This window comes from Heloderma suspectum, chromosome 2 (genome assembly GCF_057233095.1).
Source record: "Heloderma suspectum isolate Gila_16-S chromosome 2, 16-S_ref, whole genome shotgun sequence".
NCBI lineage: Eukaryota > Metazoa > Chordata > Lepidosauria > Squamata > Helodermatidae > Heloderma > Heloderma suspectum.
This window is the reverse complement of record NC_139459.1, coordinates 319,607,499-319,625,860: the sequence shown is the minus strand read 5'-3', so window position 1 is coordinate 319,625,860 and position 18,362 is coordinate 319,607,499. Positions and strand designations below refer to the sequence as shown.

The 18,362-nt window shown below is 47.4% G+C and overlaps 1 protein-coding gene across 7 annotated transcripts in view; it reads left to right on the top strand.

The window, feature by feature from the left end:
* CHL1 (cell adhesion molecule L1 like) overlaps positions 1–18,362 on the top strand; it is a 364,319-nt gene that overhangs the window by 96,942 nt on the left and 249,015 nt on the right. For 4 of the 7 annotated variants that reach the window (XM_084840331.1, XM_084840332.1, XM_084840326.1 and 1 more), the window contains exon 2: positions 1,170–1,263. The exons of the other annotated variants lie outside the window; for them this stretch is intronic. The gene's annotated coding sequence lies outside the window, so the exon portion shown is untranslated. The remainder of the gene's footprint in view (positions 1–1,169; positions 1,264–18,362) is intronic. 7 annotated transcript variants of the gene reach the window in all.

Sequence of the window (18,362 nt, the reverse complement as noted above, 5' to 3'; positions counted from 1 at the left end):
TAATCCTGCCCCATTAAATACTCCATGGAAGTTTTAAAAAGCTTGCACATTAAGAAGAATGTTTATATCCCACTGAATTCCCAGCTATGCTAGTTTCCTACTCAGAGAGATATTTTTCCGTAGGGGAGCATTCAAAAATGTATCTGAAAGGATGCAGCCCATTCTTCCACCTCAGGACTCTGCCATCTCAGGAGCAGCTCTTTCTGCTGCATGGGGAGAGAGCATAGCTCCATGGTAGAGCACTATGTGCATGCCTCGGAGTAGAGGTCCCTTCTTCAGTCGCTGACATATCCAGTTAAAGTAACAGGTAACAGCTGAAAGACCCCTGCCTGAGACATAGAGAGCTCTCACTATTCAGAGTAGACTGTACTGTGCAAAATGGACAAATAGTCTGACTTGGTGTGATGTTGCTTCATCTATTCCTCTGAATTTCTGAGGTTCAGAATTTTATTTTTTTATTTTTTTTACCAACAAGGTGCTTCTGTGAGTTCACAAGCAGGGCATGAAGTTGATGGGCCAGGGCATAGTTTTGATCTGAGAATTTGTTATGCTGCTTCTGATCCACAGAAGGTCCATAGCAATTTATAGACCTCTGTGAATTTGTCTTCACCTTTTTTGTTGAAAATGCCAGGGCTACTCGGTGGCTAAGTGAACTTACCACTCAGAGGGTAGTATCCAAGAGGGTGCTGTGCCCCCATTAATTCCATTATGCAAGTAAGACCCGCTTACTGCGCAATGGATATTTAGCGCATCCTGGGAGCACCTGGAAACAAGTGGAAATGCTTGTTGTAGAGCTTCCTATAGGAAGTGTTACATCTCCACTGTGCAAGCGGTGGGTCCTGCTTGCACAAAGGAATCGGCGGTGGGGGCTGCTTGTGGAATGGAATTGGCAGGGGTGCAGCTCCCCAAAGGTACTAAGTCCACTTCTACCATACCATCTCAGTTCCTGGAAAAAATGAGACTACTGAAAATCTGATCATCAAAATACCTGATATTCAGATAGGACGATGACGTGGCAGAGGGCATAATGGTTCAAAGGGAAACTCAGCAACAGAAGTGACAGGCAAAGGAAATGGAGAAAATCTCCAAGAGGATTGTAGGTTTTGATAGCCTAAAGTTGGGCCTGTTGTTAACATCTCATCTTTGCTTATATTTCATTTTGTCTAAAGGTGCTATGAAAGGTGCTATAAAGTGAGCAGAATGAAACAGATTTGAAAGTGTCATTGGATCCAGGGCTGGAAAAAGGAGAAGCTGACCTTACTGGTTAGAATATTTATATCTATTTCTTTACTCGTTTTGAAACAGAACAAAACAAAAAAGCATGCAATGCATTATTTCTCTGTCTGCCACTGTTCATTATATGTACACATTTGAATTCATTTTAATAAGCTTTGTATTTAAATAAAGAAGATAGAAATTAGATCCAACCAAGTGATAATATTTCTATAGGCTTCCACGCCCTTCTATATACAGTTACAAAAGAAAGGATATTTCGTTGATCCTAGATCAACTCATCATTGCATGGTCACAGAGATTATTCTATGCCATGTGTAGTTCCCCTCCCCACTCCCCTATGAACTATGTACATGGAAAAAATTGTGGTCAGCTGAGAGGGTGTCTCTGCAGAATTCTGAATTGGTTATGTACTAGAAAACCCTAATTTGGTTTATCATATTCTAGAAAATCCCACCTCTTAGAATTGATATTGAAGACAACCTGATCTACCTATTTGGCTACAGGCTATTCAGGAGTAAATTAAGAAACTGTGTTTCATCTTGTTTCAGTGGAACTGTGAGCTCTGTCTTCTGTAAGCTGCCCTGCAAAATTCTTCCTTCCTTGAAAGTATGGTTGCAATCGAGTACCTAATCCAGGGAAGAATGTTGTGTGGGAGGAATGTTGAACATCTCAGTCTACCCATACCTGTTTTTATTCTGGTTTAGTAAATCTGAGGTGCTACCGAATATTCATTTCTATGCTATAGTATTGCACTTGAAATAAAAAGGGTTAGCCTTGCAGTCAGTAAGATCAGACGACACAGATGGAGAAAGAGTGTTTCCTTTAACACATAGACAATGAATTGCTTTAAGGCTGCAATCTTGTACCCAGTTAGATGCATCTTCAGCGCACTGAAACTAAAAAGATTTGATAGCATGTGATTGAGTTGCAGGATTAAAGTGTAAAACCTTTAAAAGCTCTTTAGGAATCCCTTCTGAATGAACATATTAAAAATGCCCCAAAATAAAAGAAAATACAGTAATGGTCAGCATCATGTACATAATAGATGTCTAGTTATTCTTCATTAGACAAAACAAATGGAACAAAGTTCACCATTCTTTGGACATTTCTTCCTCTAGATTGAAAGGTGTGAATTGTATGAAAAAGCATGAAATGAAGTTGTTGCTTTCACTATAGAATACTGTATGCAGTTTTGATCTTTTGAAAGCAGTTGGGGGTTTTTTGGATTAATGTTCAACGCTATATGGCTCATTCATGGTTTCTTGAATATGTGAACATTCATGGCTGTATGATTGGCTATTTACAACAGCCCTATTCAGGCGTTCAGCTGAATGAGTGGGAGCTTAAAGTGTGTATAGAGTCTGAGGTATGCACGCTGGGTCCGCCCCCTACTTCTCTGGGCGTGCCGGTCCCACCCACTTCACTCCAGACCTTGCCGTGTTGAATCAGCAAGGTCCAAAAGGGATTTCTACTGACAATTTGCTTGAACGTGAGTAGAATTCTTCATGTGATCAGGAACCCTGATAAGGCAGGGTCTGCAGCAGCACAGAGAGTTCTACTCGCATTCAAGCAAAAGCAAATAGAGCTCCCTTTCAGACCTTGGTGATTCAATATGGCAAGGTCTGAACTGAGGTGGGTGGAGCCAGTGTGCATGGCCCTGACTCTCTACCCCGTTTAAGCCCTTACACTTTTGCTTGAACACCTGAACAAGGCTAACAAGTTCTCTATATGTGATTAGTACCACATGGTTCTACCTATACCCCCGCCCCCCCAAGAGGATCCAGAACTTGGCTCTGATGATTTTTAAACTATGGAAACTAACAACACTATTTGTGAAATGCCTGGTCTTGCACTTATTTCTGGGCAAGTAAAGAGAACGATGTTTGTTTGAAAAATAACGTGTATGATCTATTTGGCTACCTCAGCTCTGCATTAGGCGGGATGCGGGAGTGTCAATGGAATGTTTTTTGTGTGTTTTTTTTAAAGAAATCCATCTGGTGGTGGTGGTTGCTGTGTAGAAAAACTGAGTGACATTAGCATTATTCTGAACATCTAAGAAAATCTGGCTGGGAAGCAGTGGATTTCAGATTTTTCAAAAAGCTTTGTTTCGTGTTAAAAGGCCATTGAATACAAAGACTCTGTCTTGCTGATGACATTGCCAAAAAGTGTTATTTTAATGAAAGAAGAGGCCCGACACCACCAAATTATGTAACTGAAATTAATGCTTTCTTCTCCGTAGTCTTCCACAATAGTGCCTCTTTCAGGCTGTTTTACAGTGGAAGCACAAAATTACGAAAGACCCTGGTCATCATTACAAAGTATATTTATTAATTTCTCTGTCTTCATAAACAGATTGAGACTAATTACATAATATGAGATTGAGAGCAAAATCTAAGCTTTCTTTTTAAAAAGTTATGTAAATGATGTGATGTCCACTAACAATAATGAAGGCTATATTGCTAGATCTTCATTGATTATTTATGCTGAAACTTGCCTTTAAGATGTCATTTATCAGGTGTTCTTTTGTTTTATCCCACTTCTCAGCCATTGCTGATGCAAACAACAGCTGTGAAGGAATGTGAGCCCAAACCTGTTCATCTTATTTATGTGTCTGAAGTTTACTTTGCAAACTGCAGCCAATTGCAGAATATATTATATCAAACATAATGGTAACCTCCAGTTTTGATTACTGCAAAGCTCTGTGTGTTGAACTGTCCTTGAAGACACTCTGGAAACTTCAGTTAGTACAAAACATGGCAGCTACAGTATTGACTGGGTATTATATATATAGCGCTGGGTGTTATGATCATATCACGCTAGCATAGCATCTTCACTGGCTCCCAGTTTGTTTCCAGGCACAATTCAAAGTGTTGGTGTTAACCTCTAAAAGCCCTTCATGGCTTGGGGTCGTAGTATCTGACGGAGCACTTCTTTCTATATATTTCTACTCAAGCCCTGATACCATCATCTGAGGCCCTGCTTTGAGTGACCTCCCATGCTCAGGTACAGCGGGTGGCTATTCGGAAGTGGGCCTTTTCAGTAGTAGCCCCCCACTCCCCAGTTACAAAATACTCTCTCCAGAAAGGTCCACTTACCTTTCTGTTTGGTGCCAGGCAAAAAGGCCTTTTTTATTATCTCAGGCCTTTTAATCCTCTTATATTTCTGCTGCTATGTTATGTAGTTTTATATCTGTGATAGTTTTAGATTTTTTTTTGTGATGCCTGTTTTAAGCTCCTGCTACTGTTAACTGATTGCTGTTTTAAACTGATAGTTTTGAATCTATCTTTTTATTATGTTATGATCTGCTTTATACACATTTTATTTGGGTTTTTATTGTATATCACCCTGATGGCAATTAGCTATAGGGCAAATAATAAATCTTAGAAATTAATAAATAATAAACATTCAAATGTTTCAGCCATCTCCAAACAGTTTGCCAGGGCACAGTAGTGTGCTCTGGGGTAACTGCACATGTATTGGCAGAAACAAATTAACTTAAAGACTCCTATGAGCCCAAATAATCCACCCACAGAAGAGTCTTTCACCCGCATCTCCCCATGACTTGCTGTGCAATCTTATACATCTCTACTCAGAAGTAAGCCCCACTGAGTTCAATGGGACTTACTCACAGGTAAGTGAGGATAGGACTGCAGCATTACTGTTTTAGCCTTGCATTGTTCCAGTCAGCCACCACTGAGGATAGATGTTTCAGTTCTGTTATAACTTTTTCTGCCATTGTAACCCAGTTGTGGAACTCTCCTGAAGGAGATGTGGCTGACGCTGGTTGGATGCAGACTTACTCATGCTTAGATTAGACCCACTGAAATCAGTGGGGCATATGTTAAGCATGACTAACGGGTGCATTTGATTTTCATGGGTCTACTCTAAGCATGACTCACTGCCTTTATTTTCTTTCAGAGGCTTTCCTATTTAACCAGGCTTTTGGTTTTAAGTTATTGTTCTGTCTGGTTTTCAACTTGGTGCTTGTTTTGATTTGGCTGACAGTAACGTATGGTACTAGTTTTAGCTGTAATTTATTGTTGTGTTGATGGCTTTTCTGCTGCTTGGTGCTTTTATTTTGTGATTATCTTTGTGTTACAGGTTTGTTATTAGCCGTCTTCGATGCCATTTATGGGAGGAAGGCAGCATACAATATTTGAATGAATGAACAAATAGATAAATGAACAAATAAATAAAATTGCTCCTGCTACATAGATGATTTGCTTATTCCCAGAAAAGCAGATACAAGAGTGATTCACAGAGAAACACAGAGCTTTTCTGATGACAGGCAGTTCTTCCACCAATTCCCTGTAAAAGCAAACCTTTTTCTGTTGTAAAAATGAAGAGTGCCTCCAGTTCAATTTGGGGAAAAATGTACCTCAGTTATCTGAAGTTTGGGAAATGTTTTGTAATATCCATTAAAATTTAAGAAAAAAATGAAGCCCTTATTTTACTTTCATATTATAGTACAATGATTATCTATTCATTCATGACAGCATCCATAGGCTCCCTTTCAGGGTTAACCCTCCCATGGAGGGCTCACAAGGAGGCTCACAATATATTAAAAATATAAAACTCACTATGGTTTATACAAGCCATAAAACCACAATGTATAAAACTCTAAGACCTGGTTCATACATAATGGTGAATTGTGGGTTAATTAACCCATGACTTGTTGGGCATGAGTGAAGCAACCAAGTGCACTCCCTCCAGCACACTCCTTACTTCCACTTTCATTTTTCATTTGGGATGATTGTAGGTTGTGTTTGTGATGTTCAAACCTGAGCATTCCAGGTTGTTTAGGGGTTAAACAACCCAGAGTTAACTCAAGATTAAATTAAATCTCATGTTCAGATGTCATGAGAACAACCTATGTTCAGGGCAATCATAGCTTGTAAAATGAAAGCAGAAGTGAAGAGCACACTGAAGTCAGTGTTCACTTCTTCCTCTAGTGTCTGGCAAATCCCAGGTTAAGTAACTCACTATTTGCCATAACATGTGAACTGGGTCTAACAGTGCAATCCTAAACAGAGGGCGTATTCCCAGGTAAGTGGATATAGGACTGCAGCCTAAAACACCTAAAACTTATTACAACAATAGCAGTTATTAAGCAATATCAGAAGGAAAATCTGCATCATTCTCCCAGCATCATTCTCCTAGGGATGTACGAAAGTTCTGCCATGGATCTCAGGGAGGCTGAATGCCAGCGCATTTGGCCCCCCGAAATCGGTGGCGGAATGGCCCGCCCCCCCGGGACAGGACTTACCTTGGGCGGATCTTCCTCGTGGCGGCGACTCCAGCGGCGGCTCTGGTGGCGGTGCAGCGGCGGCGGCGGCCGGTCTTCCGACCGGCTGCCGCCACCGCCATTTCCAGGTTAAAAAACAAAAAAAACAAAAAAAAGTGATAGGCTACGTAAAGATTTACATAGCCTATCACAGCTAGATTTTAAAAAAACACCCTGATAGGCTACGTAAATGTTTTTGTAGCCTATCACGGCTGACTTAAAAAACAAAAACGTGCGTACGCAAATGGCGGCGGCCATGGCCGCCGCCATTTGTGTTCCTTATTTTGGCATGCCCTAGTCTACTTAAACATTTACGTAGACTAAGACGGCGAAAATAAGGGGAACGCAAATAGCGTAGACGCTACGCTATTTGCGTTCCCCTTATTTTCGCCGTCTTAGTCTACATAAATGTTTACGTAGACTAAGACGTGCCAAAATAAGGAACACAAATTTGCGTACACGCATTTTTTTGTTTTAAATCAGCCGTGATAGGCTACATAAACATTCGTAGCCTATCATGGCTGACTGCAGGGACGCAAACGGCGGCAGCTACGGCCACTGCCATTTGCGTCCCTGCTAGCCAGCGGCCGGATGTCCGGCTGCTGGCGGAGCCAGCCGGCGGCTCTGCAGAATCGCTGCGGAGAACAGCCGGCCGGCCAGGATTCCGGGGGGGGGGAGGAACAGAGCGCCTCCGCCCCCAGCGAGGATTCCGTGGGGAGGGACGAAACGCCTCCCCCCCCACCATCAGCATAATCCACGAAAGGTAAGTGATTTTCGTACATCCCTACATTCTCCTAGCTAGGGATGTCAGAGAATTCCACCACAAATCTCAGTGAGGCCGAATGCCAGTGCATTCGGCCCCGTGAAATCTGTGGTGGAACAGCCTGCCACCCCCCCTCCACCCCGTGGATCCCCCCCGGGACAAGACTTACCTGGGGCGGATCTTCCAGGCAGCGGCGGCTCCGGCAGCGGCTTCAGCGGTGGCCAGTCTTCTGACCAGCTGCTGCCACTGCCATTTCCAGGCTTGTGTAAAGAAAAAAAAAAGACGTGATAGGCTACGTAAATTTTTACGTAGCCTATCATGGTTGGGGGTGGGTTTAAAAAAAAACGCGTACGCAAATGGCAAATTATCTTTCATAATCTGTGAAAGATAAGTCACTTTCATACATCCCTACTCCCAGCTTCAGGTTCACTCTCTGTGTTATTGTCAGGGTGGGAACTGAGCCCATAGAGCCCCAGAGCAGTTCTGATTCTGAGGAGGAACAGCAATCCATGGGAGAGAAGCTCGCTCATTGCTCACAGGCCCAGTGGCAGGGAGAGATTCCTCCTGCCTACATTCCTGAGAGAGATAGTGACCCTGGCAGCAAGAGAGCAGGGGATGGGGCCTTGCTGGACACTCAGCACAGACGCAGGGAGCGGCGCCAGATGGAGGGCGCCGAGAGGAGGCTCTCTGCCCTCTTGGTGCTAAAACAACAGTCGCATCCCAAGGATGGGGCTTTGTTGGACGCTCGGCGCAGGAGCAGGGAGCAGCGACAGATGGAGGGTGTAGAAAGGAGGCGTAGCACTCACTTGGCACGCAAACAACGGTCGCGTCCCGAGGACCCAAGGGAAAGAGGGAGGATCTCTCCCTAGCCCATAAGTTCAGGGTCTTCCCGTGGTTCTCCTTCAAACGGGGACCAACTGCCTTACCTGGAGCTTAGGCTACTCTGCTATCTTTCCCCAGCGCAGTTCCTTGCTTAGTCGCTAGTGATTCGTATCTGAAAGAGTCATAAAGTAATAAAGGAATAAAGCCTTGGAAAGAATCCTCGTCATCTGTGTCCTGAGTTGGCTATTGGAAGGGACTGCAAGAGGCAGCTAGGGCACTCCTGACAGTTATGTATACATTATAAACAATCTGTATAAAACTGACCTACCTTAAAACATTGTAAACATAGCAGAGTTAGATGTGCAAAGTGTCTTGAATGCTTAGGAGATGTGCTGTATGAAAAAGGAAGCATTTTTTCATGAAAAAGCACATCCGGTTCTTTCATGGACTGACCAAATGAGATCATTATGAGCTAAGCTGTCTGTAGAGCAGGCTCCCTGCAGGAAAAACACTGGTGTCTAAAAAACGGAGGCTTATTTGTTATGCGACTGTATAGCATCTCTGATGTAGAATAGGGGTGAGAAACTTTTTTGATTTGGTAGCTGAATTGGCTTTGGGCCAGGACATCAGAGACTGTATGCCAGAATTGGCTGAGCCACTATGCAAAGTGGGCAGACCCGCTGCCCAAAGTAGTCAGAGTCCATGCCCAAAGTATGTGTGGGGGCAACCTTCCCCCCATACAACCTCCCCCTCCCACACACACATCATTCTGTCTCTCACATACACCCTTCCTACCTGTGGATAGGCGTGTAAGAACTCACCCTAGCTCGGTTTCTCCAGGCGCTTGCTGAAGCGGGGCCCCCACTTGCAGTCCCCCTGGACCCGTGCTTGGGCTGCCCATGAGCTCGGCGAGTTCCCTGGGCTCACCGTGATCCCGTTCGGTGAGCGCCCACCATTCTCATGCCTTAGATTTCTACGTAAAACAGGAGGTTAAAAAATGTGCATATTTAAATATGTGCAATTTGGAGCTGGGAAAGCTAAAGCAGTCCACTATAGGGAAGTACGAAAGTCACTTACCTGGTCCCGCAGCTTGCTTCGCGGTGGGGGGGAGGCACTTTGGTTCTCCCCCCAAAGTTCAGGCCGGGGGGGGAGGCGCCCTGCCTCGCCTGGCCGAAATTCAGGCCGGGGAGAAGCGCCCCGTCTCCCTGGCTGCGAAATTAAAAAGAAAATGTAAAAACACTCTATTTGAGTTGCCCTTATTTTCGCCGTAGTCTACGTAAATCTTTACGTAGACTTCCCGGGCCCAAATAAGGAACGCAAATGGCGGCGCCCATGGGCGCCGCCATTTGCGTACGCGCTTTTTTCCCCCTTCTTCTTCAAAGTCACCCGTGATAGGCTACGTAACGATTTATGTAGCCTATCAGGGCTGACTTTGGAAATCTAGCCATGATAGGCTACATAAATCGTTACGTAGCCTATCACGTGTTTTTTTTTTCTTTTACTTTATTTTGTAATGGCAGCGGCAGCAGCCGGTCGGAAGACCGGCCGCCGCCCCCGCCCCCGCCGAAACGCCGCCGGGATCCGCTGCTGAGAGGGACATTCGAGGGAGGTAAGTCCCATCCCGGGGGGGGGGGTGGCGGAGAATTTCACCAACAATTTCGGGGGGCCGAATGCCAATACATTCGGCCTCCCCGAGATTTGTGGAGAAATTATCTGACATCCCTAGTCCACTATTAGAGGTATAATCCCTCTAATATTGCGCTTATTTAGCTTTCCCAGCTCCAAACTGCACATTTTTAAATATTCACATTTTTTTAAACTTCCTGTTTTACGTAGCAATCAAAGGCTCAAAAATGGCGGGCGCTCACTGAATGGGATCGCAGTGAGTCCTGGAGAGCATGAGCAGGTATGAGTGGGGGGCGAGCAAGGAGAGCATCTCGGCAGGCGCAGTCTGCGGATCGCGGGCAGGGGGAGCCTGACAAATTCCCGGACCCAGTCGGGCACCTGCGACATCCCTACCTATGTGGAAGGGAGTAAGTCTCTGCTCCCATTCTCAGCACTGAGCAAAAAGCTCTTATCTCTGATCAGCTGCTCTTTGGAGATAAGAGCTTTTTCCTGCCTGGGGAAAGGGGGCAGAAAAATTCCTGCTGAAGAAAAATTTCAGCTGAAGAAAAGTGCCATTTAGGGTGGGAGATGTGCAGAAAAGAGAAACCAAAATTATCAAAGTATTGGAGCACCTTTCCTACGAGGAAATTCTAAAGCATGGATGTGACATAATAGAGGTGACAGAGAATGGTGTGGAGAAAGTGGATGAGAGAAATGTTTATCCCTCTCATGTAATACTAGAACATGGGTGCGTTCAAAATGGATTGGTGGATAAAGACAATATTTAATTGACTTATGGAAAGATAAGTGTGGCTTTTAAAAGTGGATTAGAAAGTGGGTAGACCTGTCCATCCAGCTGTTATCCATGACAGCTAAATGGAATTTCCACATTCAGGGGCAGCATGCCTTCTGAACATCAGTTGTGGGGGTACAAGCAAATGGGAGATGTCCATTGCCTTCACGCCCTGCTTGTGCCCTTCCCCAAGTCATCTGTTTGGCAACTGTTGGCAACTGGATGCTGCATTGGATGTGTCTTTGGTCTAATCCAGCAGAGCTCTTATATTTTTTAGGTTCTTAAGAAATGAGTATGCAGCAGAACCTCTGGGCTTTGGAATGTTCTCCTTAGAGAAGCCCACTTTGTGCCTAAGCTGCTTGCCTTTTGGCACCAAGCCAAGGCCTTTCTGTTCTCCCAGACTTTTAAAGATTTCCATTGTAAGCCCTGTGGTGTGGTTTTAACTCTTATTCTCTTATTTTAGTTTTTGTAATCTATGGTGTATTTCATGGTATTATGCTAGTATGTGCCTGTTTGACTTTTTCATTTTCTCTCTGCTGGTTTTTAATAGGGTTTTTAAAAAATGCATTGTATTTTGTTGTGTTTTAGAGATTTTGTTGATGAGGTTTTTAAGACATTTAGGGAACAATCCTGTCTGGATCGATGGTCACCTCCGAGCCCAGGGGCAACTGCCTATCCAGTGCAGGGTGGGAGGATTTTATTTATTTTTATTTATTTATTAAATTTATTAATCGCCCATCTGGCTGGTCACCCAGCCACTCTGGGCGATGTACAAAGTATATAATAGAACAGTTTAAAACAATAAAAATCTACAGTAAAAACATTTTCTAACATACCCTAACCTATCCCAAATGCCTGCCTGAACAACCACATTTTTAATGCATTGCAGAAGCTCATTAATGAGCTTCTGCAATGCATGGCGGAGTTCCCTAGGGAGCATGGCAGAATTCCCTAGGGAGGGAGTTCCACAGAGTGGGGGCCACCACAGAGAATGCCTTCTCCCTTGTCCCCACCAGTCTAGCTGTCCTGGCTGATGGGACAGAGAGAAGGCCATCCGAGGCTGATCTTGTTAAGTGGCCTGTCTGGTGGTGCTGGAGGCGATCCTTAAGATAGGCTGGGCCAGAACCATATAGGGTTTTAAAGGTGAAAACCAACACCTTGAATTTGGCCCGGAAAACAACTGGTAACCAGTGCAACTCCTTCAGCACTGGAGTGATGTGATCATGCCGGCGGCTGCCTTTAATCAGGCAAGTCACTGCATTCTGTACCAGCTGCTGCTTCCAAACCATCTTCAAGGGTAACCCCACATAGAGCGCATTACAGTAGTCTAAACGGGAGGAGACCAGGGCATTGTCAGGGTGGACACTGAGCCCATAGAATCCCAGAGTAGTTCTGATTCTGAGGAAGAGCAGTCGCTCCTGGGAGAGGAGCGCGCTCCTCTTTCCCAGGGCCCACAGCTGACGGAGATTCCTTCCACCAGCATTCCTAGATTAGACAGCAGTCCAGGGAGTGACCGAGCAGAGATAGCAGACTTGGTGGATGCGTGACGCAGACGCAGAGAGCGGCACCAGGTGGAGGGCACGGAAAGGAGGCGCAGTGCCCTGTTGGCGCGCAAACAACGGCTGCACCCTAAGGATCCAAGGGAAAAGGGGAGGGACTCTCCCTAGTCCTTAAGTTCAGGGGTCTGCCAGTAATTCCCTTTCAAACGGGGACCAACTGTTTCAACTTAGGGCATAGGTAGTCTGCTGCTCAGATCTAGTTGCTACCTGTAGAGTTGTTAAGTTGTAAAATAAGAATAAAGCTTTGAAAGGAATTCCTTTGTCTGTGTCTGGACTTGGCTACTGGATTAGACTGAGAGAGGCCTCCAAGGAGCCCTTGACAGGCATGTACTACCGATGGGAGCAGATGTTCGGAAAGGAAAGGGCGCAGCCGCCGTTTCAGATGGAGTTGGTACAGCTGTCACAGCTGACAGCTGAGCCACCATGGACAGCTGGGAGTCCAAAATGACCCCCAGGCTGCAGACGTGGTCTTTCAAGGGTAGCCGTACCCCATTCAACACCAGGTCAACATCCCCCAGCCTCCTCTTGTCTCCCACCAAAAGTACCTCGGTCTTGTCAGGGTTCAGCTTATTCCTCCCCTAGGGATGTACGAAAGTCACTTACCTTTTCGACAGGATGATTTGGCGCTCCGCACCTTCCCCCGAAATCCTGATCTGGCCAGCTCCGCTCCACAGAGATTCCACAGAGCTGCCGGCCGGGGCCACCCGCAGCCGGACATCCGGCCGCTGGGCAGCCTTCTGGGGGAAAAAAACCCGTGTACACAAATGGCGGCGGCTAGAGCGGCCACCATTTGCATTCTCTTTTTTTCGCTGTTTTAGCCTAAGTAAATATTTACATAAGCTATTACGGTGAAAAAAAGGGGAACGCAAATAGTGCCCACTACGCTATTTGTGTTCCCCTTTTTTTCGCCGTAATAGCTTATGTAAATATTTACGTAGGCTAAAACAGCGAAAGAAAGGGAACACAAATGGCGGCCGCTGTGTGGCACCCCACAAGTGAGTGGCCACGGGTCCAAAACCTCCTCTCCCAGTGCTACCTTCTGGTACCTGCCAGAGAGGAAGAACCAGAACCACCGCAATATGGTGTCTCCAATGCCCAACCCATCCAGGCGGTCCAGGAGGATACTGTGGTCAACGGTATCAAAAGCCGCTGAGAGAGAGGTAGGGATGGCAGAGAATTCCACCACGGATTTCAGTGAGGCTGAATGCACTGGCATTCAGCCCCCCGAAATCTGTGGCAGAATGGCCTGCCCCCCGGCCCCCCCGGATTCCCCCCAGGGATGAGGCTTACGTGGGGCGGCTGCCGCAGCTGCCATTTGCATCCTGGTCTTTGCCGTGATAGGCTGCGTAAGTATTTACGTAGCCTATCACGGCAAGCCAAGCAAAAAACCCAAACAAACGGTGTACGGAAATGGGAGCGGCTACGGCGGCCGCCATTTGCGTTCCCTATTTTTCACCGTTTTAGTCTATGTAAATATTTATGTAGGCTATTACAGCGAAAAAAAAGGGGAACACAAACAGCGTAGTGGGTGCTATTTGCATTTCTTTTTTCCCGCCGTTTTAGCCTACATAAATATTTATATAAGCTATTACGGCAAAAAAAAAAAGGAACGCAAATAGCGCCCACTATGCTATTTGCATTCCCCTTTCTTCCCCCCTGTAATAGCCTATGTAAATATTTACGTAAGCTAAAATGTCAAAAAATAGGGAACACAAATGGTGGCCGCCGTAGCCGCCGCCATTTGCGTATGCTGTGTTGTTCTTTTTTTTTTTGCCCAGCCGTGATAGGCTACGTAAATACTTACATAGCCTATCACAGCAGCCTGGCTGGATGCAAATGGCGGCCGCTATGGCGGCCGCCATTTGCGTCCGCAGCAGCCCATCCACAGCCGGAACTCCAGCTGCGGACGGGCCTGGCTGGCTACTCCGTGGAGCCGCTACGGAGCAGAGCTGGCCGGGCAGGATTCTGGGGGGGAGAACCGGATTGCCTCCCCTGCATCGAGGATTGCCTCCCCCCCCACTGCGAATCAATTCCGCGAAAAGGTAAGTGACTTTCGTACATCCCTGCTGAGAAGTCGAGGTGAACAAGGAAAGAGCATTCACCTCTATCCAGAGCCCTCGTCGTATCATCCACCAAGGCGTAGGGATGTACGAAAGTGACTTACCTTTAACGAAACTTGATTCAAGGTGCTCCGTCCCTCCCCCCTGAAATTCTGGCCAGGGGGGGAGGCACTCTGTCCCTCCTCCCCCCCGAATCCTGGCCGGCTGTTTGCATCCCTACAGTCAGCCGTGATAGGCTACGTAAATGTTCACATAGCCTATCATGGCTGATTTAAAAAAAAAAAAAAAGCGCGTACGCAAATGGCGGCACCCATGGGCGCCTCCATTTGCGTTCCTTATTTTGACATGTCTTAGTCTACATCAACATTTACGTAGACTACGGCAAAAATAAGGGGAATACAAATAGCGTAGCGTCTATGCTATTTGCGTTCCCCTTATTTTCGCTGTCTTAGTCTACGTAAATGTTTATGTAGACTAAGACGTGTCAAAATAAGGAACGCAAATTTGCGTACGTGCATTTTTTTCCCCCTTTAAATCAGCCGTGATAGGCTACGTAAACATTTACGTAGCCTATCGCGGTATTTTTTTAAAATCTAGCCGTGATAGGCTACATAAATCTTTACATAGCCTATCACTTTTTCTTTTTTTTTTAACTGGAAATGGCGGCGGTCGCAGCTGGTCAGAAGACCGGCTGCCGCAGCCGCCGCCGAACCGCCGCTGAACTGCCGCCGAACCGCCACCGGAGCTGCCGCCAGCAGGAGGATTCGCCCAAGGTAAGTCCCATCCCGGGGGGGCGGGGGGGCAGACCGTTTCACCACCAATTTCAGGAGGGCCGAATGCGGTGGCATTTGGCCTCCCTCAGATTCATGGCAAAATTCTCTGACATCCCTACCAAGGCGACCAAGGCCATTTCTGTCCCAGGCCTGAAGCCCGACTGAAATGGGTCTAGATAATCAACTTCTTCCAAGTGTGCCTTCAACTGCATCGCCACCACCCACTCAATCACCTTGCCCAAAAATGGCAGATTTGAGACTGGGCAAAAATTGTTCAGAACTTGGGGATCCAAGGAGGGCTTCTTTAAGAGCGGTCTTATCACTGCCTCCTTGAGGGCTGATGGCATCACTCCCTCCTCAAGGGAGGCATTCACCACCGCCCTGATCCCCTCACCCAGTCCCTCTCTGCAGCCCATAATGAGTCAAGATGGGCAAGGATCAAGTAAGCAGGTGGTCAGCCTTACAGATGAAAGCACCTTGTCCACTTCATCAGAAGGAAGAAGCTGGAACCGATCCCACAAAACCGGTTTACTACAGACTGCCTCTTGCTCACTAACTGTATCCACAACACATGGAATAACACTCCTAATCCAATCAATTTTATCCACAAAGTGCCTTGCCAACACCTCATAGGAGGCCTTAGAATGCTCCAGTGGTTCCAGAGCCACTGGACCGACCAGGCTCCAGACCACTTGGAACAGCCTCCTGGGACAGCACTCTGCAGACGCGATAGAGGCAACGTAATATTCCTTTTTTGCTGCCTTCACCGCCACATGATAGGCTGAAGATACAGCTCTAGCCTGTGTCTGATCGTCTTTGCAGCGAGACTTCCGCCACCGGCGCTCTAGCCGTCTCACCTCCTGTTTCAGAGCTCGTAACCGTGGATTGAACCATGGTGCAGTCCGAGCCCTGTTCAGGGGAAGAGGGCGTTTTGGAGCCACCTGATCTAATGCCCCAGTGATTGCGGCATTCCACCCACCCACCAGGGTCTCGACCGAGTGGCCGTTGGCGTGCCCCAGAGAATCCCCAAGCACGTTCAGGAATCCATTTGGATCCATAAGACGCCTGGGGCGCACCATTTTAATGGGTCCTCCACCCCTGCGGAGGGGTTGTGGAACCGAGAAGTCCAACATCACCAGATAGTGATCTGACTATGACAAGGGGGTGGTGGATATACCCCCGACTTCCAGATCACTCCCCGTTTCTCCAGAAACAAACACAAGGTCTAGCGCATGACCGACTACGTGGGTGGGCCAGTTGGAATATGGTGCAGCTCTCAGGAAGCCATGGTCTCCATGAAGTCTGGAGGTGCTCCATCCTGTGAGGATGGCCTCTGAATATACCTTGAAGTCCCCCAACACCAGTAAGTTAGGGGACTGCACACACACATCAGAGACCACCTCAAGCACCTCGGCCAGGGAGTCAGTTGTGTAGCGGGGTGGACGGTACACGAGCAGAATCCCCAGACTGCCCTTCGGGCCCAACCTCCAGTACATGCACTCAGCAACCTTGGTCTCCCGGAGAGGGGGTCTGGTGAAAACCAAGGACTCTCGGTAAATAACAGCCACTCCCCCACCCCGATCCCCAGTCCTTGGCTGCTGTGCATACGAAAATCCGGCTGGACACATGGCCGCCAGAGTTGGAGCAGCAGCCTCAGCCAGTCGGGTCTCCATAATACATCCCAGGTCTGCACCCTCATCCAAGATCATGGCATGGACGAGGGATGTTTTCTGGGTAACAGATAGGGGTGTCAGAGAATTTCTCACTGAAACTTCGGGGGGCCGAGTGCCAATGTATTCGGACCCCCGAAGTAGTTTCGGGGAGAAATTCTCTGCCCCCCCCGCCCCCCCCCCGGGATGGGACTTACCTTTTCCGAATGTCGCTCCCGGTGGCGGGTCTCAGCGGCGGTTCGGCAGGGCTTCGACAGGGGCGGGGGCGGCAGCCGGTCTTTCGACCGGCTGCTGCCGCCGCCATTCCAAGAAAAGTAAAAAAAAAAAAAACGCCCCCGTGATAGGCTACGTGATGATTAACTCTGACTTTGCAGATCTAGCCGTGATAGGCTACGTTAATCGTCACGTAGCCTATCGCAGGGCGTTTTTTTTTTTTTTTTACTTTTCTTTTGAAGTTCGCGGCCGGGGAGATGGGGCACTTCTCCCCGGCCTGAATTTCGGCCGGGTGAGGCGGGAAGCCTCCCCCCCCCGGCCTGAACTTTGGGAGGAGAAGCGAAGCGCCTCCCCCCCACCGCGAAGCAAGCTGCGAGACCAGGTAAGTGACTTTCATACATCCCTAGATCAGACCTGGCATTGCAGAGCAGCAAATGAAGGCCAGAAGATAGAGTCACGCCTCCCCCAGCCATCCTTTGGTTCTGGACAGGCCCGGAACAGGGGACAGATATTACACACTTCCCCCTTGTTCCCCTTACCTGGCATGGCCTGCCCCTCATGCCCCACCAGCACCTGCCGCCCAGCCTCGGTATAGTGTGGCCCCCAGAGCTCCCCCACTGCCTCCATCAGGTGGGCACATGTGCCCTCGCTCCTGCCTATCAGGCAGGCTACCCACCCCTAAAACACAACAGAATCCCCCCAAAATTGAACAAAAAACCCAATTAAAAAAATCCCCTTTAAAAATACTGCCAGGCAGGAGTCCACGGTAGTGATAGTGGTGGCGGTGGCGGCGGCTGTGGTGGCGGCGCAGCAGCAGCAGCAGCAGGCCCACCTCTTCCCTGGTAGTGGCAGCTTCTCCTGCAGGCCCTAGCTCTCTCACCTGGCTTGGTGAGGAGCGGATCTCCTCCTCGCTCCCCGCACCTGGCTTTCGCGGCTACTAGACAGCTGATTTCGGCTGTCTAGCCGCGGGACCTTGCAGCGCAGGAAGCAGCAACCAGGCAACATGTAGGATGTGTTGTACTGGCATTTCCGACCTCCCTGCCCCAGCCCACCCCTGGGAACACCCCATTTTCACCACTCCACATTGCTCTTATGAGCGCAGAGCATGGGGCTGATCCACACTGCCTACAAGGCGGCGCGGGGTGGGGGTGGGTTCCCGGAAACTGACCTATCCTTTGGCCATCTAGCCGCTGACCAGTGGCCATAGGATTGCGCCCTTAATTAATTAATAAATCACGAGAAGAATCTCAGCAAAGAGTGCTTACAAAGATCACTACTTGTTGGGGAAAAGGAGCCATGTACCCCAGTCATTGTAAACTAACGGCAATAGGATTTTTCATTTCAATGCAATTTTGAGTGAGGTGACCTACAAAACAACAGTTTACTTGCACATTTTGTTATGTATACAGTCTTGTTTTCCATACAACCCATTTTCTTCTACATCAAGTTCATTCATCCCAAGGCAAGTTTAGAGAACACTTTGTTCCCCTCAGTTCTGTTTCAGCTTGCTCTCTCTCTCTCATTCTCTCTCTCTCTTTTACATGCAAATTCACAAAAGTATTTAAACAGTTTCAAATTGCACAG